Source organism: Astyanax mexicanus, chromosome 1, assembly GCF_023375975.1.
Source record: "Astyanax mexicanus isolate ESR-SI-001 chromosome 1, AstMex3_surface, whole genome shotgun sequence".
NCBI lineage: Eukaryota > Metazoa > Chordata > Actinopteri > Characiformes > Acestrorhamphidae > Astyanax > Astyanax mexicanus.
Window position 1 is genome coordinate 129,104,673 of NC_064408.1, and position 23,273 is coordinate 129,127,945.

Genomic DNA, 23,273 nt, shown 5'->3' on the forward strand with positions numbered 1-23,273 from the left:
TCGCGAATCCGAGAGGAATCCGGCGGAGCTGGCGGCGGCCGCCGCGCGCGAGAGGTTTGTTTAGGCGGCCATTTTGTGAGGGGAAAGTCAACCGAGCGCTGCTCGCTCGGATCGGGGGCGCGCGCTTCAGCTTCCACTTCAGCAGGGACGCGCGGGTGCGCGCGTGTGCCTTCCTCCCAGCAGAGGCGCGCGAGCGAGCGAACTAACGAGCGAGCGGTCGGTCGGTCGTGAACGAGCCCGGTGTGCGGGGGCGCGCTTCACCCTCTCTCCCAGCCAGAGCGAGCCGAGTGAGATTAACGGGCACTGAGGGGGGCGCAGCGCCGCTAATTGGCGGAGAAACAGCCCGGGTTTGCGTTTTTTTTTACGTTTTTTAGCCTTTTTTCGTTTGGTGTGTTTTTTTTTGTTTTATATTGTTTTTAATTTAATCTTTAATCTCCTTCTCACCCCTTTACCACCACCCACTCCCCCTCTACTACATTCTGCTACTTCTCCTCCACCACCTCCACCTCCTCCTCCTCCACCACAACAAGCAGCAGCAGCAGCAGAGCCTCCAGTGAGAAACTAGCTAGCCTGAGAGAGCTAGCCACCGAAAAGCCGCACAAAACACACAGCGAGCCGAGGGGGATTCTCGCCCTCTAAACGGGGAAAAGAGCGGCTAAAAGAGGGAAATCTGAGGGAAAACTGAGGAAAATATCACCCGAACCTTCTCAGAGAAGCCGGTTGTGGACGTTTTTCTTCAGCGTGGACCGAAATACGGCGTTTTTCGCCGCCGTTTCTGAGGTAGATTGATCAGACCGACTGCAGCAGTACAGCAGCAGAAGCGGTGGGAGCTGAGGAGGAGAGGATTTCACTGACATACTAGCTAACTGGTTAGCTAGCTAACAAACACAAACGATAATCGGCGTCTTTTTGGACTGAAAATCGCACCCTGTGGAGGGGTGGCGGATTTTTTATTTGGGGGGGAGGGGGTGTCCGAGCTTTATTTTTTATTTTTTTGCCGGTTTTGTGGTCTGGCACTGGTACTGGTAGCTCTGTAGAGATCTATCTGTCTGTGTAAGCTCTGTAGAGGTCTATCTCTCTGCTTGTGGAGGTTTAGGAGCCACAGGCGGAGGGACAGGAGGAGTAGGACACTGCTGCTGCTACTAATGGCTGCTTCGGGAAGCTGGACACGAACCGCCGCCTGAGGTAAGAAACGAAGCACCCGCCGGTTGGTGCATTTTCACCTCCCCTGTCAACCTCCTGTGGTTGGTTTTTGAGATGGTAGGTAGGTAGGTAAGTTAGTTATGTATATAGGTAAGTAGTTAGGTAGGTAGGTTGGTTAGCTTGCTGACTGCTAGACCTGGTAGGCTGGCCATGGCTCTAAAAGGGCAGTTCAGGGGCTGTTCCGATGTTCCTCTGACTGATCACGGCAGCGCCTTGGCTGCCCAATTTCTTCCCGGAGACAGTGCGCCGACTGGCCGCAGAGCAGGCAGTGCAGGCCGTGCAGCCCGTGCAGCGCCGGGCTTCTGGATGAAGCTTAGAGTCTGTGCTGTTGAAATGGTTTCTTCCTTCAAACTGGGTCAAAATGACCCGAAACCAACACCCTAACCCATCATCTCTTCTCATCCTTCATCCTTAGCATCATCCACAGCCTCTGCATCATTCTCACATTATTGCAAAAGCGGTTGAAAATCACCACCAGTCACCGATTGCTTGCTTGGCTTGTCGTTTTGGACCTTGATAAGGTGCACATTCCCTCACTGAATATATGTATCTGTCTATTTTTCTATATGTATCCGGCTATCTATCACCATGGTGTCTTAATGATGGCCAGCTAACCACCACCATCACCACCACGTCTAGTGTGTTAGTTAGCTAGCATGATAGATCATCTTCCTCAGTTGCACCACACAAACCCTGAACAAACCTTAAAACCTTCATTCTACTAATTGTTGGATATCTGTTTCTTAAAGATCAGACCCCAAGAAAAAAAGGTGCATCTTGAATGCAAGTAAGGGGTTGCAATGTAAGAAAAAAAACCCAAAGGAAAAAAGATTTAAAACCCTTCCCACACGCCACAATTGCATTAATGCAAAACTGCAGTGTCTTTTTTTTCTGGAGGGAAGCTGCTATTTTAACACTAACCAGCCATGCCTAGAGAGGTATGTGCATGATTTGTTTTAAATCTTGGCAACCATATATGCAAATATTTACAGTGGATAATATAGGGTGACGTTACAGTTTTACCATTAATGTGCATACGTGCACACTGGTAATGGCTTATGTGCATTTTTTTTTAAAACTGCTATGGGTCTTAAACAGCATCCCTGTTTTTGAGGGTCTAAAATGTTAAAATGGCACATAAATGGCATCTGGTGTTCTTCATTTTTCCTCCATATATGTGCTGCAAGGCTGGGATGTGACTGTGCCTACACCCCTCATCTCCTTGGAGCGGTTTGTGCAAGGCTTTTGCTGTGGTGCTGAAGTACAATGCCGGTTCAAAATGGACACACTTTCCCCCCTCCCTGCTGTTCCTTTTTCCATGTTACCATTTCCACCAAATCTGTCACCACCAATCCACCTTAGAAATGGTTTCAGCGGAGGTGTATTTGGACTTGTGGGATCGGGATCATTAATGTGGCCTGTTAAAATGCAAGAGATCATTTGGATGATTCTAGTATCTCTACCAGTGGGGTAAAGCAGCATGGGTGCAGTTTGACATTGGGCTAGTCTGCTAGCAACAGAGTCATCTTATGTACACCAATTTAGAAAGGTGCCAAGTATGCTTGCTTGGTGTGGAAGAACCTCATTTGGTTCCTTACAGATCAGACTTTAACCTTGGAGGCAAGGATATGTACTGCGACATTGTGGATTTCTCTATCAAACCAGTCTTAGATGTTCTAGATTAAGGCCTACCTCTTTGCTCTCTCAGAATAAGCTTTAGCTGCAACAAACCATGATCTAGATAAGGGTTCTTAAATTTTAGCTCTGGTGTCTACAATAGTTTGCCAACCTTCCTGCTCTAGCACACCTGAAAATGGCCAGCTTTAGTAGATGTGATTTAACAATTGAAGAACTAGTCTGACTAGTCTGAATTACCACTAATTCTTGGAAGCAAGCTTAGATAGAAACATTTGAAGAAGCCAGTTCCATCTCTAAAGAACATCTATTTAACTTAACATTTTGAATTTCTTTGGCTCACATAATCAAATGTTTTAGACTGTGGTCTGTTTATTCCAAATCAAGATCTCTATACTAAGGGGATGGAACCTACCTCAGTCTATATGAGGATTCTGCAGTTCCAGCTCTATCTTCTCAACATCTTGGCATTGATGATAGAACACACCTACCAGGTTTATGAGGTGTGTTTGGGCTTGGAAAGATCCAGACTCTGCTAGATATGACACCAAGGTCAGAAGTTCCCAAACATGTCTAGTTTATTTAAGGTTTTCCTAGAGATCTGATTAGAATGGATGGATTTCACAGATACCCATTCAGTCCTGATTAAAAGACTTACAGTGCCATCTGCATCTCTCTGAACGGCTTCCTTTTAATCAATTATACTGAGAGGTAGGCTTTGTCAAGGCCACACCTTACTGGCAATCTTTTTTCGAGAGCTGATTCTGCTATTGACTCTATGTCTTCATTCATTAGTTTGGGTTTTGTTGGTTATTATGATAATTTTATACACATGTCAATTGTTTTCATTATGTTCTTAGAGGGCTAGCATTGAGGTGGCTCTTGACCAACAGTAGAGTGGTTTTATTTTTTAATGTACCGCGTAATATTTAAGCATTTTCTGTATAAGGACACTTCTTACAGTAAAAGAGCCTAGTGTGTCTTTTCTCATTTAGTTTTAAAGTGACCTCAATGGGAAGTTCACTATAATTCCCAAATTTGGTGTTTTTCTAGTAGTAACTGAAGTCATGCTAACTTTTACTGTATAATAATTTACTAATTTGCATTTTACATTTGTCAATGAAATAGCTTAATCGTACATATGCTATTGTGGCTAGCATGAAAAGTTTTAGCAAGTTACTTTCCTTAATGCTTTATTTTAGGTTCTTGCCTGATCCATAATTGTGTTCATTTTATTATTTTCTGTGGAAGTCTCTTTTGAATATTCTAATACTAATTAATCAGCTAGCTCACACATGTATATGTAAAGTGCGTAAATGTATTTTTGTATTAGTATTAAGGCTATTGGTAGCTTTACAGTCATTTCTCTGCCTTGAAATGTTAAGTGTTAAGTCTGATTCTTGTGTAAAGGTTAGCTACATTAGCCTTTTAGCTGCAGTACTAGGACATTGGCTTTCAACTTCCACTTTGATGATTGATTATCTGATGATACATGACGTTATACTTATAGAGGAACAGTATGGGTACAGCAGATTTCTGTATATACTGTAACTGTAGATCTGAGGGAAATTGCTACGTTCATTCTGCTGCAAGACACACCTCCACTCAAAGGGAGTCACGTTCTTGCAAGTAGGCACAATTCAGCACAACACCTAGAAAGGCAACTTGGGGAACTCACAGCAAACCTATGTCCAACATCTAACCTGGGCTCTGCCCACCCAATTCTTGAGTGCTTTCAGTCACTAAACTGCAGTGTTGAACTGGACAAAAGTAACCCGACTAAATACAATGTAATACAGACACAAAGCCTCGGTTGAACTTTTGTTCAAACTTTAAATTGGAAAATCGCCCTAAAACACACATCTCTTAGACAGAACTTCAGAATTTTCATGACACAAGGCATCATCATCCCATTCGTCAGATTTGGCCTTATTAATTATTATATTTGATTTAATCGAATAAGTAATCAAATTTATTGAGAAATGCAGAGGTACAATAATTTAATATAATAGATTTCTATAAATTATTTGACTCCAGCCACAGTGTGTCTCCTCTTAAAGCCTTCTGTGGCCCGTTTTCTCTCTTCCTGTGGCACTGCCCCAGTATGACTTTGCCCTCTTTCTTTCAGGACAGTCCCTTCCATTCATGTGATTCCTCATTGATTTCTATGTAGCCCCAAACAAGTCGCTTTTCCAATGAATGGCAGCTTTTTCAGTGCCGACACAGCACAGATTTTTCACTGAACTTAGTTAGGGTCAGTGACCCTGTCTTGTGTTGTTTTTATACTTTATAGAAGTAGAAAGAACACATAACTTTACAATTATTAGTTGAAGATTATGCCAACTGTTCCCGGCACTAAAATGTATACACTGGTCTTTCATGTATGTTAAAGGAACAGTTCAGCTTAAAATCAGAAAAATTTTAATTGATCACTGACTCTTCAAGCTTCAGTTGATTAGGCAAGACGTGTTTGGTGTCCGACGTACTGTTGGTTTAGTTTACATTGAAAGATGCTATGCTAACATTGCTAACACACACTGGACTTAGACTGACACTAGTCTTATCTCAGTGACTATAAATGGATGTGGTGTACAACAGCCTATTAACCCAAACAGAAACTCCAGCACAGATTAGACAGCAGATAGCAGGTTTTAGTTTTAGCCTAAAGGTCTAGTCATGCTGCTGTTTGTGTCCCTACTTTCCTGATTGTTGTAGCTTTTTGTCTTCATATAAATTTAAATTTTCTAAGATGAATATTGTTGGTTGAAATCAAGCATATCTTGGATTGATCTATGATTGTCCAATCCTGTCCAATCCTGTTCTTAGTTAGATTTTTTAGTTCCGGCCAACAGGGATTGAGCTGGGATATTTTAGGATCTACGGCACTTAGCTGCTTCTGTCCTAACTTCGAAATCTTACAAAAAAGGTCTGACAAAGGTTTTATATAGTATAAGTGATGTTTGGGAGATTCTTTATTTACATAAATGTAGACATAGGTTTTAGTGATTTGCCTTGATTGTAGTGGTGATGTAAAATGCAGCGCTTCATTGGAAAATTGTGATGCATTGAACTTCAGATGCCTCAAAACTTTAAGATGCACTGTTACCTATTGTTCTATGGGATTTTGGAATCGTGTGCTTCTGACATTTATCTACTTGGAATTTGAACATCCCAATCCCATTCATCATTTTCTGCCAATATTTAACCTGTACCCTCCCATACCCTTTTTAGTTAGAGGTAACCTTCAATGGGAAGGTCACTATAATTTCCCCAAAACTTTTACCGTACAAGAATTGACTCATTTACATTTTAACATTTGTCAGTGGAATAGCTTAACTGTTCATGCTAATGTTGCTAGCATGGAAGGTTTTAGCCACCAATTAGTACCCTTGCTTTAAAGTCCTACTCTACAAATGCTCATTAGGGAGAAACATTAGGCTGCTTTGTTAGCATGTTAGCAGTAATTAGCTCTACAACCATTTGTAGCAAAATGTAGCCAGTACCTCTCGTTTGCTATCGTTGAACATAATTATGATCCTGGTCACACTGATCAGAATCACAAATGTTATGTTTTTTTCTTTTGTTTAAAAGAAAAAAAAAGAAAAGGAAAAAAATGTAACTTGTGGGTTGGAGAACCCACTTATGAATCTTCACACAGTTAATGGTTATTTCTGTAGTATGCGATATGGGCGATAGTATTGATACACCCGCTAATTCATTGTTTCTTATGAAATCGAGAGTATTGACAGTTTATTCTGCTTCTGTTAGAGTAACTGTCTCAAATGTTTGGGAAAAGTTTTACTTGATTTTGAAGGAGGTTTTGATTTAGCATTAGTAAGGTTAAGATGTTAGATGATCGCCATTCTAAAGAACACTAGTCCATGTATGGCATTTGCATGCTGTTCACAACTAATTGCTCCAGAGAGTCCTATTCTATTGGCAGTACTTTTTGTGCAGGTTCTAGACAAGCTGTATGTGCTTGTGCATTTGCACATCTATTGCAACTTAATTTAAGGTAAATTAATGCATTCACTGGAAAGGGTGTCTACAAACATTTGGACATATGGTGTATGTGGATATATTGGATGTTTTCTAGTTATTTGACTTAATAGGCATTGCTCAACCAAACATGCTAATGCTAGTGTATGTGTATATCAGCTTAAATGTTTTTTTTCCATCATGCTAAATCGTGGCTATTCTCGTTCATGCATTATTAGCAACATCTACCATTAATGGCTTAACTGTAATCAGTATCTTAGCATGATCTGGAGATTTTGGACGATTAGCCTGGAAGGAAAGCTGAGTTTCCTCCAGTTCCTGAGCCGAACTGCCTGGCTCTGTCTACATGACCCAGCAACGCTAACCGCTCAGCTGTTCTATATGACCTAGCGGACGCCCAGATTGGTTGGTAGCCCTGCTTACATCAGCAGGGAGTGAGGAGCCCATCCAGTCTCCACAGTGAGAGCTCACAGGTAACTGCTGTAATCTTGCAGATTCTCGCCCACAGATGCAGTTAAGCACCATCTTGGCCTATATGAAGCGTCCTTCTTGGTTGCTGTATGGATTTTTGGGTGGATGATGTGGTGATATTTTATCAGTACTATTCTAAATTCTGTGACGATGGTGTGCATGAACAAGAAAAATATGATTTAGTCTAAATATCGAGAGGCTGTAAACAGCATTAGCATTAGTCTGTTAGCGTATAGCATTTTTAGTGTGTATAACCTGCCTAGTAAGAATCAGCTGATTGGTTAGCATCTCATATATAACGTTGCTTAATTAACCCTTATTAGTTATTACTGTAACTGTTTATTATAATGCAGTTTGTCAAAGCGACAGAGCATTGTAGAGCGCCCCCTACGCTTCCTGTAGTGTATTGCAGTCTGTCAGAATGAGCATTTTGTTGATCATATGAGCATTATAGAGCATTATAGAGCCCCCTACGCTTCCTATACTGTATTACAGTCTGTCAGTATGAGCGTGTTGTGGATCATATGAACATTATAGAGCATTATAGAGCTGCTCAAGGCTAGCCATTTGGGGTCCTAAGCACAAATGTTTTGCGGTGCCCTTGTCCATTCACCCATTTTGTAAGTTTGATCACATATAAATTCTATGATTAATTGTATAGAATGCGATCTTTGTGGATTGAATGATGTCATTTGATAACAGGTTGATTTGCTTTTTGCCTTAATAGGATTTCAGATTCTGGTTTATGCAAAACCGAATAGACTTTTTTTCCTAGGTATGACTTCCCATTACTCCAATATTACTGCTACAATAATATCACATGAAAGATAAACATAGAATACAGGAGAATTAGCTCTTTACATATTTAGTGGGTTGATATGATAAACCTTTGATTTTCTTATTGTATAGGAGTCATAATTTCTTATACATTTGCCATCCCATTAACTTAAATGCGGACATTATTATTACAAATGTTTCTTAAGACTTCAGTGTTTTTTTCATTTGATAATCCTTTGATTTTCTTTATTAATAAGACTTTGAATTGTGGTCTGTATATAACAATGTTTTAAATATAGTGGATTTTTTTTTTTGTATTTTAGTGTTTTTAATAAGAGAACATTTGCATTTCCAGAATTTTACACTGTTCTACAGATAGGTGGTAGTTGTGTTTCTGGTGTATATGTGTTAAATAGAGCTGGTTAAATGATGATTATTGAGTGAAAAACTCTTGTTTCCTTTCCATGTTCAGTTTCTCTGCAGGAGAAGCGAGCGCAGCTTTCTCCCCCAGCTCTGCTGTGCATGTTGCTACCATTATATGTGGTTTAGAAGCGCACTCCTACTTTTACACAGATTCATCTTTTTCTACAGCAAATACGTTACTTTTGTATAGCTTATATCTGTTAAGATGCTTTATATATATAATTTTTTAATGTGTCGTTATTATGATTGCTGTTATGATAATTTTTACAAGCCTGTTTTTTGGTAGCCTGATTATTGAGATCATGTTTATTTATTGTACGATAAATCAATAATATATTTATCAAGACAGGCCTACAGGCATGCTACACTGTAGCTAACACTTTGACTCCATAAATCATATAGAAATAATAAATATATAAATCAGCCCTAAGTCTCAGACTAGGAAATTTACAACTATCAAATAAGTGCTTGTTTCATACATATGTACATTTATTGACCTGCACATCTCAACTTAGAAATATTGACATATTTAAACGCTGGAAAAACGATAGTATAAATGTGATGTACACTGAGATGTGGGGTATTGGGTTTGTGTGAAGAACATTAACATTTGTGCAGAAAGTTTAGCGCATCCAGAATCGCTCAGTGATGTGCAGAGAATGGGTTATTGTGAGAGTTCTGGACGTACGTAGGGCGCGAGTTATGCTGTAATTTAATAAAGCGAGAGAGTGCCGGACATTTAGGACCTCAGAGATGCTGCAGGTGACCCAGTCCTGTTCACACGTACAGGCCTGCGTACACACAAAGCTGCATTCACTCTGAACCACATGACTTTACCTAAAAGTCTTTTTACTTTTTTAGCGATTTTTGTAGTGTGATGTGAGAAGATGGCATGGTTGTCTTTTTGTTTTGCGGCACATGTTGATTTTACATTTTATGCTAAAATAGTTTTTAGCTAGACATACATTTATTGAGTGATATGACTGTCAGGCTCTTTACACAGAGAATATATAGTTTACTCATTGATGCGAATCACTGAAAGCTTTTTTTTTTATTTCTAACAAGCTAAAAGTGAATAATCAAGATAAAATCAATGAACCAGCAGTTTGCAAATTCATAAATGAATAAATTAAGTGTTGCCTCAGGGAAAATCTTGGGAACGCACACACCTGTATAGGATCTGAGGTGTTATCTTGTGAGCGTGGTTGATGGAACATCGCTGGCCAGTGTGCTCATGGCAAGGCCACAGGAACTATAGGAGTTGGAGTGAGACGTAACAGTGTGTAGTTGGTGGTAATGATGGTGACTGGTAGCATCTGGCTAGAATTGTCCATTGTCTCAGTTTTTTTTTGGCTTGGAAAAAGTCATGACTTTTGGCTAAACAATGCAGATGGAGTGATGGGTAGGAAAATGGGCAGATACAGTAAAATAAAAGATGGATTGGATGGAGAGATGCATTGAGCTTGGGAACAGTGGAAAAAACAGTGGTTTGGAAAGAGTTTGTTGGGAGTTATGGATGAGGTGTGGTGTTGATAATCATCCACCATTCTGACCTCACTATTAATTGCTCTTGTTACTGTACACAGTGTGCAATTTTTTTTACAGCAGTTTTCCAAGATCTAGTAGAAAGTTTTTTCTAGACTCTTTTCAATATCCTTAATTTCAGAACAATCTTCTGAAAATTATTTTTGTCTGTATATTCCCTATAGAATCACTTACAGAAGCTATAAATATGTACTGTGTGCAACTAAATGCCTGTGTCAGAAGTGGATCATGTTAAAATAACAAATATTTTGTATTTTATATTTCTTTTGAAAACAGATTCTGGTTAAACATCAGCAGGCCCGTATTTGCTTTTCTTACAAATCCTTAAAGAGCTTTTTATTACAGGAAAATGAAACTGAAGGATATTAATTAGGGATGCACCGATGTTGGAACACCCCAACATAACTTTAAAACTAATGGAAATAAATAAAAACTAGCTTAAATCAGTGAATTGGAGCATGGAGCATGGCCAGTGTTGGTCAATTATAGTAGCATGAAAATCATTACACTTTACCTCTCTCTCTCTTTGCCTGTCTCTCTCTTCCTCTCTCTGACTATCTTTCTCTGATTCCATCTCTCCACCTGTCTCTATCTCTCGCTCTTTACCTTACTCTTCCTGTCTCTTTACCTTGATTTCTTCACCTATGTGTGTCTCTCTCTCTCTCTCTCTCTGACCATCTATCTCTCTACGTCTATCTCTTCACCTGTTTCTCTACCTCTTTGTCACTTTACCTCTCTCTTTACCTGTCTCTCTCTACCTCTCTCTGGCTGTCTATCTCTCTCTCTCTAGTCAGGTTTCCATCCAAACCTTTCGAAAAAAGAATGCGCAATTTCCAAATTTCGGCAGAAAAAAATGCGAATTAAGCCGTGTTTCCATTCACTACAGTTATGCGAATAAACTTTAGATAACGTGGGAGAGGACGCCAAACAAGCATGGAGAGGTTTGATTCTGTTTTTGCTCTGATACGTCATTTTTTATGCGAAAAACCCTTTTCCATCCAGTTTTTCCGAATTTTGGCGATGCGATATTCTAACTTTTCCACCCCCTCCTAGCGTAAAAATCGTTTTGCGATATTTGGGGCTTTTTTCGAATTTTTGACTTTTTCCATCCAGCTTTTTTCATGCGCATTTTCAAAATGCGCAAAAACTTGGTGGATGGAAAACCCTCTTCTGTTTCCATCTCTCCGCCTGTCTCTACCTCTCTTTACCGCTCTCTTCCTGTCTTTTCACCTCTCTCACTTTACCCATCTCTCTTTTCCTGTCACTTTACCTCTCTCTCTTTTCCTGTCACTCTCTTCCTCTCTCTGACTTTTTCTCTCTAATTCCATCTCTCCACCTGTCTCTACCTCTCTGTCTCTTCTTCACCCATGTCTCTCTCTCTCTCTCTCTCTCTCTCTCTCTCTGACCATCTATCTCTCTTTGTCTCTTTACCTTTTTTCCTGTCTCTTTACCTCTCTCTTTACCTGTCTCTCTCTTCCTCTCTCTGGCTGTCTATCTATCTCTCTCTCTCTGTTTCCATCTCTCCACCTGTCTCTACCTCTCTGTCTCTTTACCTCTCTCTTCCTGTCTTTTCAACTCTCTCTCTTTACCCGTCTCTCTCTTCCTCTCTCTTCCTGTCTCTCTTTTCCTCTCTTAATATTTTTACCTGTCTCTCACCTTTCTCTTTCTGACTTGGTCTATCTCTCTCTGTTTTTATCTCTCCACCTGTCTCTCTCTTCACTGCTCTCTCTTACCTTTCTCACTATCTGTCTTTGTCTATCTAGCTCTCTCTCTCTGTTTTTATCTCTCTTTTGGTCTCTCTACCTGTTTCTCTCTCTCTCTCTCTCTCTCTCTCTCTCTCTGAGTGAATGAGTGTATGGTTGCTCTCCTTGGTGCTGTTTTCTCCTCTCAGTAGTTCTGCCTGCTGACCAGTTGCAGAGAGAGAGAAAATGTCAAAGATATAGAAAGTAAAAACTAAGGATAGACTTAAGGATATATAGTTTCATTATTTGTTTTATAGAGTAAACAGGATATGAAAGTGTTATTAATTTGGAAACTGATTTCAGACTTTTGAAGTGTAGCTCATGAGTGATGAGAATCAGGGTAAAGAAGTGTGAACAGCAGAACTGGTTAAACTGGGAACTGATTGGACATGCTCAGTTACAGAACCAGAAATTCCAGTGCAGTCCGAGTGTAGCTTCATTACATACATTGCCCCCCCCCCCCCCCCCCCCCCCATTACCCAATCCTTTCAAACGTACCTGCTGAAAAAAATACAGCCTGGTCTGGTCAATCTAGCTTAAGGTATTTAATGATAATAAACCTCTTTGCCAGTATCTTGGGTATCTTAGCAGTGAGTTGGATGGTTTAGCTGGTCTACCAGCATTTCCAGTCTTACCTCGCTGGTTCATCAGTGAGACCGTACAAGTTGATTGTTACGACATGCTGATAGACCAGTTAGTCCTTCGAAAGCCACCCAAATGACTATGGCAATGGCGGACTGAGTCCAACACAGTGTGTTCAGACTGCAGGCAGATCAGATTATTTTCTCAATTTAGATATGTTGAGATGTCCGCACATTTATTGGCAAGTAATCAGATTGGATTTGCAAATCTGTGTGGGTTACTGTGGTATTTTGGTGGGTAGCATGGGTTGTTGCTGTGTTATATGCATGCGTTACTGTGGTGTCTGCGTGGGTTGCTGTGGTATCTTTGTAGGTAGTTGTAGTATCTGCGTAGGTTGCTGTGGTATCTTAGTAGTAGTTGTGTTATCTGGGTGGGTTGCTGTAGAATCTGCGTGGATAGATGTGGTATCTGTGGAATGCTGTGGTCTCTGGGTGGGTTGCTGTGGTATCTTTTGTATGTAGTTGTGGTGTCTGGGTGGGTTGGTGTAGTAAATGGGTGGGTTCCTGTAGAATCTGCGTGGGTTCCTGTGGAATCTAGTTGGGTTTCTGTGGTATCTGCCTGGATAGATGTGGTATCTGTGGAATGCTGTGGTGTCTGCGTGGGTTGCTGTGGTATCTGCATGGGTTGCTGTGGTATCTCGTTGGGTTGATGTGGTATCTGCGTGGATAGATGTGGTATCTGTGGAATGCTGTGGTATCTGCGTGGGTTGCTGTGGTATTTAAATGGGTTGATGTGGTATCTGCGTGGATAGCTGTGGTGTGTTTTTGGGTGGATGTGGTATCTACGTGAGTAGCTGCGGTACTGCAGTATTAAAGCATTTTAACAGTATTTTATGAATATTATGTCTGACGCTCCAGATTTCTTCTTTGTGGCTAACACAGACCAAAGTAGCTCATTCATTCAGTGCATTTAAGATGGTCACAGGACAGGGCGCACTCTAATTTCGAAAACACAGGTCCAACCTAGTTGTATGTTTCTCCAATGTTTGATAACAGCAATGTTCTGAACCTGCATGTAGAAATCTGCAAGAAGTTTAACTAATTAAGTAAGTCTATGTTTTTAATCATCGGTTCTCAGTTTGGTTAGCCAATACCAGCTGTACTGAGCTCCCTAAAACTTTATTTGTGCTAGAGCTAGCTTAGCAAATGAGCTTCAGAACCCAACAATGGAGAAAAATGCTAATTTCTGCTATGTATCAATCTTGTCTTGAAGTTTATGAGTGGAGTTCCCGTGTGTACAGTGTTTTCAATGAATCTGTAAACAAACTGAATGTTATATTTTATTATTCATCAGTTTAAATGTAGTGTTTTGACAGAGTATAACTGTATAAAAGAGGGAATACCTTCAAAACCAGGTTCTTGGACCCTTACACGTCCCTCACTCTGGATTTGATCTGGTTGTAGTTTGTTTAAGATTTAAAACTTAACAAAACGTCTCTAAACTGGCTTTCTTGATAAAGCACAATCCAGTATAACCAATTGGAACAAAACATGTACCCAAGCAGTGTTAGTTTTACAAAATAAATTCTCTGTACACTGCAGGTGTGGTATAAAACTGCTATACTTTCTAGATAATTAGTTCTAACAGTATAAAATTATACCTGTGTATCTAGTATTTCTGTAGGTTGTCAGTATATAGCCACATTGGTGTGGGCACATTTTATATATGTGTAATATTGGATATCAACCCAGAATCATCCCACTATAAACTAAAGCATCTTCACTGCTGTGGCATGCTAAACTGTACAGACATATGAACTAGTCCAGAACATCACCTACTTCCATTATTAACCCTGCCTCAGACAGATCTGACCAATAAGAAAAGAGAATGCTCTCACAAGGTTTCTTGTGTGTGAAACTAAACCAGACCCAAACCAAGGTTTATAAACTCATTCTTATTCGGACCTGAGCAAACAACATGTTTGGAAAACGCGAAAAATGTCCAGTAGGTGGGCAAAATAAAAAAAAATTGAAACATCCTCAGTATAAAGTTTGATTACAATATTGAACATTAAAGTCTGTCTTATTGTGTTATGTGTTCTAATCAGGGGTGGGTGAAATGGCCCTGAAATTATATTTCAAAAACAATATTTCATGGTATCTTTGCAATAACGATACTCTTGCCAATGACAAAACACTATATTAAAAAAATATATTAATTTTGAAAAAATACACTACTGCAACAAAATGAAAATTAAATTGTATTACTGCGTACGTGGTGATATGGCACACCCCTAAAAACTGATATATAAAAAAAATACAAGAATTTAATCGGATTTGTAACAGAAGTCAATGATCCAGAATGTCATGATACTACTAATAATAATAATGCACACCAAATACTATAATATCTCCATATATCCAGGATTAAAGCAAAAAGTGATATAATCTGTCTCTAGTAGATATTCAGTATAATGGCAAATAATGAGAACAGTGTGAATTTTTCTTTTGCTAAAAACAGTTAAAAAAAAAAAAAGTAGAACCCTGATGTGATAATTAGGGGTGGGCGATATGGCACCATATTTCAGGGTATAGTATTGCTTTAACGGTATTTAAAAAGGTTGGTGGTATTTTTGTGAACAGTACAAAATGGATTAAAGGGAAAATTAAAAAAATCTCTGCATAATGTAACGCTTCAGATGTTGAACACTCATTTCGTGTGGACATTCTTTTTTGAGTGTTGAGTCGCGTTTTGGTGCATTTAGGTTTGTGCCTGTGTGAAAACAAACCAAACCAAAAGGGAAATAATCCAATTAAACAAACTCATCCATTAATTCAGACCATAGAAACCAACTACAGGTGTGAAAACACTGTAAAACACTACGGTATAGACAATTTTACCGTTTAACTGAGGGGCACCACTGGCTGGGTGGTCCTTTCATAGTGCCCCCCTACACTGTAAACATGTGAGAGATTTAGTGCCTCACTTCAGGATGTTTATATGAGGCTCCCTCGTTCTGTCTGTGGCTCAGAGAGAGAGACAGCGAGAACCAGCTGATCAGGGAGACCATCAGCACAGCTCTGATTCATGACCAATACCAATCTTTCTGTCTGTCTGATTTTCTTATCTGTTTGTCTGATTATCTGTCTAATTATCTTGTCTATCTGAATGCATGTCTGTCTAATTGTCTGTTTATCAGTCTTTCTGTCTGCTTGTCTGTTGTCTATTTATGTAATCTATCTATCTATCTGTTCGTCCAACTATTCTTTCATCTGTCTTTTTGTCTGCGAGTCTATCTGTTTGTATCTATATGTCTATTTGTACGTCTATCCATTTATCTAGCTATCCCATGTCTCTGTTAATATGAGTAACTAAGGATCTGTTTGTCTGTCCATCTTTCTTTCTCTCCACCTGTCTCTCTTTCTCACTGTCTCTCTCTTGGTTTGGTTTGATTCTTTAGGAAACGATTCGGTTCATCAGAGTCTCAAATTTCTCCACAGTTTACTTCTTTAGTTCTGAATTTGAGTTGTTATTAATAAAACACTGAGAGTGGAACTCTAGAACTGGTGGATCGTTTGACACAAAACATGTTCATGAAGTTCTTTGCACAAAATCACATCACACTCATCTGCTGAATCTCAGCGACCAGTAGGTGTAGATCCCTCCCTCAAACGAGACCCACGTGTTAATGTCATACTACGCAAAAAGTGATTATTGCATAGTACGTCCACTTTAGTATTGGTTAAAGGAAAAGAGTCTGTGGTCATATTGATTCTTTAGGAAACGATTCGGTTCATCAGTGAACCTCACTTTTCCCCACAGTTTACTTCTTTAGTTGTTTAGTTCTGAATTTGAGTTGTTATTAATAAAACACTGACAGTGGAACTCTAGAACTGGTGGAACGTGTGGAGTTATCCACTACTAAGTGTTCATGTTCATATAGTTCTTTGCACAAAATCACTCTCACATAATGATAAAGATCTCATCAGCTCTATTCTCAACAGTTTTAGTCCCTTTCAGAATGAGCCGTTTAAGGGCTCTGTCACTTTTATGCAAATAAGTTTACGCTAAGCATTTACTACACTTTAGCGTTAGCTTGTAGTAAATGGCAAAACACAAACAAGCAAGTTCATGCTTAGCTGTAATAGAAGCAGAAAACACATTATTACATCTCCTTCATCTGCTGACTCTCGGCGACCAGTAGGTGTAGATCCCTCCCTCAGACGAGACCCACGTGTAAATATCATACTACGCCAAAAGTGATTATTACATCATATGTCCATTTTAGTATTTGGTCATGTTGATTCTTTTAGGAAATTATTGAGTATTGAGTTGTGATGATTGAGAGCAGGTTGGCAGAGGAGAGAGTGAAAGGTACTGATTATTGATTATCGGTCATGATTTGATGGCAGTGATTTTATATGGCTGTGCTGATTTGCTGGCTGTGATCTTGGGCCTGTTTGCATCATTTCCAAACTGAACATAGGAATTATGTAGTCTATTGTGTGTGTGTGTGTGTGGAGCAGTATGGGATCCTTATCAGGGACAGCAGTGGGTCAGTCACTCCTCTCAGGGAGAGAAAAGTGGGTCAGCACAGAAAGAGAGAGAGAGAGGAGGATAGAAGAAGAGAAAAGAGGAGGAGAATGATGAGAGTCAGTGAGGAGGACAGAGATGGAGAGAAGATAAGAAGGAAGAAGGGAGAAGAAGACAATGCAGGAGGAGAAGAAAGTAGGATCGATAGAAGAGAAAGTGAAGGGAAGACGGGAAAATAGTTGAGCGATGAAAAAAGTAGTGTGGGAGATGGGGAGAGAAGAAGAAGAAAAAAACAAGAAATAGGAAAGGAGGAGAAGAAAAGAAAAGAAGAAGTAGGCTTATATGAAAAAAGAGGACAGAATGATGCAGGAATTGGTTGAGAAAGAACAGAAAAGAAAGTAGAGTGGTAGAGAGGTTGAGAGGAGAGGTAGGCGAAGGAGAAAAGTGAGAAATTTTTGTAACATGACCGAAAGGAGGAGAGAATGTGGAAGTAAATATTTAAAAAATAGAGGAAAAGAAAAGTAGAAATAGAGAGGAGAGTAAGGTAGAGAAAAAGGTAAGTGAAAAGAGAGGAGGGATAGGTGAAAAGAAACGGATGTAGAAAAGAGAGGTGGAGAAAAATGGAGAGAGAAATCCTTGGAAAGATCTTTTGGAGTCCATGGAGTCTCAAAGTGTCAGAGCTGTATTAGACAGGTGGTTGTAATGTTATGGAATGTTATGATGGTTTGATGTATTGTTTTGGGTTGTATGTGTTGGGTACTGTGCATTACTGCACCGAAAACCATGCGATTTCTTCATTTTACTGCATTTGGAAACTCTAATGAGTGTTGTATTTTATTTTAAAGATTATTTCTGCAGAAATAATCACAATTCAATCACAATTCGTAGAAGTGCACTTTCACAGTATTGGGAATCAGCATATTGATGCCCATATTGGTGTAATAAATGAACAATACATGATTTATATATAAGCAAAGTTTGGTCGGTATATAAACAGGATATAATGGCTTCATAAGTGCAGTATATTGTCAGGTTTGATGCAACATTTGTTCAGTAATTAAACAGTATATAATGGCTTTATAAGTGCAGCATATGGGCAGATTTGGTGCAAATTTGGTCAGTATATGGACACTATATAAGGGCTCCTTGGGTGCAGTATATGGGCAGATTTAGTGCAAAAGTTTGTCAGTATATGAAGAGTGTATATAATTGCTCCTTTGGTGCAATATATGGGCAGATATGGTGCGAGAATTGGTCAGTATATGAACACTATATATATAAGGGCTCCATAAGTGCAATATATGGGCAGATTTGGTGAAAGATTTTGTCGGTATATAAACAGTGTATACAAAAGCTCATTAGGTGCAGTATATGGGCAGATTTAGTGCAAAAGTTTGTCAGTATATGAACACTATATATATGAGGGCTCCATAAGTGCAATATATGGGCAGATTTGGTGAAAAATTTTGTCGGTATATAAACAGTGTATACTAAAGCTCATTAGGTGCAGTATATGGGCAGATTTGGTGCAACATTTGATCACTATATGAACACTATATATAATGACTCCATAAGTGCAGTATATGGGCAGGTGTTTTGCAACATTTGGTCAGTATATGGCCAGTGTATGTTAGGGCTCATTAGGTGCAGTATATTGTCAGGTTTGGTCCAACATTTGTTCAGTATATGAACCGTATATAATGACTCCTTTGGTGCAGTATATAAGCAGGTTGGTGCAAATTTGTTTCAGTATATGAACAGTGTATATATAAGGGCTCCTTAAGTGCAATATATGGGCAGATTTGGTGTGAAATTTGGTCAGTATATGAACAGTGTATATAATGACTTCATAAGTGCAGTGTATTTTCAGGTTTGGTGCAACGTTTGTTCAGTATATAAACAGTGTATATAAGGGCTCTTTAGGTGCAGTATATAGTTAGATTTGGTGCAACATTTGATCACTATATGAACACTACATATAAGGGCTCCTTTAGTGCAATATATGGGCAGGTTTAATGCAACATTTGTTGAAAATTTAAACAATATATAATGGCTTCATAAGTGCAGTATATAGTTAGATTTGGTACAACAATTGGTCAGTATATGAACACTATATATAAGGGCTCCATAAGTGCAGTATACGGGCAGGTTTGATGCAACATTTGATCAGTTTATAAACAGTATATAAAAGAGCTAATTAGGTGCATTATATAAGCAGATTTGATACAACATATGATCAGTATATGAACAGTGTATAATATATTGGCAGATTTGGTGCGAAAATTGGTCATATTTCATATATGGGCATATTTCATGCAACATTTGATCAGTATATGAACACTATATAAGTGCTCTTTAAGGTGCAGTATATGGGCAGATTTGGTGCGAAATTTGGTCAGCATATAAACAATATATAATGGCTTCATAAGTGCAGTGTATGGGCAGGTTTGGTGCAAGGTTTGGTCAGTTTCTGAACAGTGTATACAAGGGCTCATTAGGTGCAGTATATGGGCAGATTTGATGCAACGTTTGTTCAGTATATGAACAGTATAAAAGGGCCCTATATGGTCGTTCCGTAATCATTATAGGGTTGTTACATGTGCAGTATACGAGTATTATATGGTCATTCAATGATTGTGTGTTCCAGTATATGGTCAGTATATGTGCCTGAAATTTGCAGTATATTGGTAATATATGTGCAGTAGTGTTTATGGATGTAGTGTGGAGTTTAGCAGAATGATATTAGTTGGAAAGAAGCTAATCCTGAACTGGCTGGTTCAGGTTGGGGAATGTGAACAGGAGAATAGATGTCAGTCTGAGTTACAGCCCAAACACAGTTTTAACCAGCAAAATGCCTTGGTTTAGCGATGTGGATTTATGGGGTGGGTTTTGGTATTTCTGTGGCAGGTGGGTTACCCTGTGGACCACCCCAGAACACCCTGGTTGTTACCCTGGTTGGCCTGTAAAAGCCCCTCGCTGCATAAATCAAGCCCGCAAACTGTAAGTGGCTTTGGATTAAAAGTGTCCACCAGATGACTTGATTAGCTGGCTCGTCTGTCTGAGTGCGCCACTATTTTTCTATCAATTAAGCTAACGACCTATTTTTATTGATTGGTGGATTAATCTAAATGATTTCCTTCCAAAAAAATCTAACTGAGCATTTTATTTTCCTTTTATTTCTCTTCATTTCAAATTGATTGTTTTATTATTAAATATTTTTTCATTTACATCATTTGTGCACTATATATGCAAAAGCTTAGATGTGCAAACGCTCTAGAAGAGAAGTATTGCCAATAGAATAGGACTCTCTGCAGCAATGAACATGATCATATTGTTTGCATCATGCCTAATGCCAGGTGTTGCATAGAGGGCTATAAAATCAAAGTTTTAAGAACACTGGAACTGTTTTCTCTGGAATGCAAAGGAAACTCAGGGGACTAATTGGGACTAAACAGTTCTGAAGCCTTAATAAATCCATTTATCAGCGAGGCTTATCAGTAAGGATAACCAGCGAAAATGACTTTAATTCGCTAGGAAGCGTAAATATTGGACTTTTGAGCAATGGAAGAAGGTCATGTGAAGGTCTGGTGATTCCAGATTTACCATGTTTCAGTGTGTTGGAGCATCATGGTAAGAAGAGAGGCAGTTGGAAGAGGTGATGCTCCCATAATGTATGATCTGGAGTTGGTGCAGTTGGTCTGCAGGTCTAGGTTCAGCAAGGTTATGTACCCAAAGAATGAGGTCAGCTGACTACCTGAATATACTGAATATAGACCAGGTTCTTCCTGGATCAATTGATTTTTTTCTTCCCTGATGGCACGGCCATATTCCAAAATGACAATGTCAGGATTCATGGGGCTGGAATTGTAAAAGATTGGTTCAGGAATCAAGAGATCATCATGGATTGGCCACCACAGAGTCCAGACCTTAACCTCATTGAGAATCTTCGGGAAGAACTGGAGAAAAAACAATCAGTCATGATCTTGGGAAAAAAAAAAAAATTGTGATGTTGCAGAAGCTTGTGGAAACCATAATGTTTGGTTCAACCAAATATTTAGAGTTGACTTCTTTTTTTTAACCAGGAAGTGTATAATTGAATTGTAACCCCTGTAATATGATGCACGTTGTACCACCAAGCAATACCAGGCGTGGTCATGCGGGACCTCAGGTGAGACCGGTTGCGGTTCCGTATTAAAGGCCATGTTCTCAGTTTGGGAGTGTGAGACTGTTTTATGATAGCCAAAAAGTGTGTGTGTGTGTGTGTGTGTGTGTGTGTGTGTGTGTGTGTGTGTGTGTGTATGTGTGTGTGTGTTGCATGCCTTCGCGTACCCTTTGCCAGCCTCCATGCCTGTTCTAAGCTGGCATAGCAAGAATTGAATAGCCAGAGCTCCTAGAGATTATGTCCGGCTTAACAGAAGCTTAATCACATCATATGTGCCATATAGAAGGAACCGGTGGGCGGTACCGGGTTCTGCCAGAACGTCAGGTGTCTGATCTTAGCATCATGGCTAATTTGGCAGAAATTATTGGTATTTTTTTTTTGGTGTCTTTTACTTGTGCATCTCAAAAAATAGACTAGCATTGAAATGTTACTTTATTTAAGTAATTCAGGTCAAAATGTGAAACTCACACGGAGTGATCTATTTTACTGTTATTGTTGATGATCATAGTTGATAGTGATTATATAAGACCAGTTGGTACTTTTGGCAGTGTGGGCAGTGTGCCAAATCCTGCTGGAAAATGAAATCTGCATCTCCATAAAAGTTATCAACAGCAGAGGGAAGCTGTAAGATATGAAGTGCTGTAAGATTTTGTGTGACAAAAAAACTGCACTGACTTTAGACTTGATAATAATACACAGTGGATCAACACCAGCAGATGACATGTCTCTTTGTCCAAACCATCACTGATCATCAGTAAATTTTACATTTCATTTAAAAATCAAGGGATCAGAGTCTGGAGGAAGAGTGGAGAGACACACAGTCCAAACTGCTCGAGGTCTAGCTGGAAATTTCCACCAATCAGTGATGGCATTTTGTTTGTTTAAGTATTTGTTTATTTATTTATTCTTTTTTTTTTTTTAGAAATATGCTAAATCAGAGCTATCCTCAGGGATCAGCTGTGATCTGACTAAAAGCTAGCATGCTAATGCGGCTACACTTGAAATCGAGATACTGAACATTCTAAATTTGATATAAAGTAAATTGGATCATGCTTTGTTTCTTTGAAATCAAGGGTATTAAAGAGTTTAACCTGCTTTTGTTAGAGTAACTGTCTCTAATGTCCAGAGAAGGCATTTTAAAAGATTTTGGAGGAGCATTGCTGTGAGGATTTGGTGTGAACCAAATTTCAGTTTGGTGTGAACCAAAAAAAGCAGGTGTGAAAGGTGCCATAAACCACACCCTGGACCAAAGAACTAAAGTTTGTTCCTACTAAAAAAAGGTGACCTCAGTTCCAGATCAGCTAAACCATGGTCTGTTTGGTTTGCAGAAGGGGTGCGCCATATCGTTTTGTACGCAATAATATCGGCAAAAAAATTATCCTTATTACAAAAATATCCTGTAATATTGTTATTTTTCAGGCAATGCAAGCCATCAACTTTTTTGCTGTTTGTATTAAAAGAAAAAAATCGCACTGTCCTAATTTCCAATGAAATAATATCTACTGTATCTAGACTGTATTTATACTGTATCTGTCCAGTAGCAAGTATTTTACTTTAAACCTGTATATATGGTGTATATAAGTATTCTATGCAATCATACAACAGATTACAGTGCTGGTGATTCTGTATCTACTGTAACTGTAGATTAATTACAGAGCAGTATGGGTACAACAGATTACAGTGCTGGTGATTCTGTATCTACTGTAACTGTAGATTAATTACAGAGCAGTACGGGTACAACAGATTACGGTGCTGGTGATTCTGTATCTACTGTAACTGTAGATTAATTACAGAGCTGTACGGGTACAACAGATTACAGTGCTGGTGATTCTGTATCTACTGTAAGTGTAGATTAATTACAGAGCAGTACGGGACAACAGATTACAGTGCTGGTGATTCTGTATCTACTGTAACTGTAGATTAATTACAGAGCAGTACGGGTACAACAGATTACAGTGCTGGTGGTTCTGTATCTACTGTAACTGTAGATTAATTACAGAGCAGTATGGGTACAACAGATTATGGCGCTGATGATTCTGTATCTACTGTAACTGTAGATTAATTACAGAGCAGTATGGGTACAACAGATTACAGTGCTGGTGATTCTGTATCTACTGTAACTGTAGATTGACCTTTCTGGTAGAGAGACAGAATTCAGCGCAACACCTGTCAACATGTGGCATTCTACAAACCAATCAGTG

General features: G+C 39.2%; 1 protein-coding gene across 1 annotated transcript in view; it reads left to right on the forward strand.

Annotated features, from left to right (window-relative positions):
* The first annotated feature begins 286 nt into the window (after window positions 1–286).
* The window catches only part of dyrk1b (dual-specificity tyrosine-(Y)-phosphorylation regulated kinase 1B), a 79,737-nt gene continuing 56,750 nt past the window's right edge, over window positions 287–23,273 (forward strand). The window contains exon 1 of the mRNA XM_049468949.1: window positions 287–1,185. The gene's annotated coding sequence lies outside the window, so the exon portion shown is untranslated. The remainder of the gene's footprint in view (window positions 1,186–23,273) is intronic.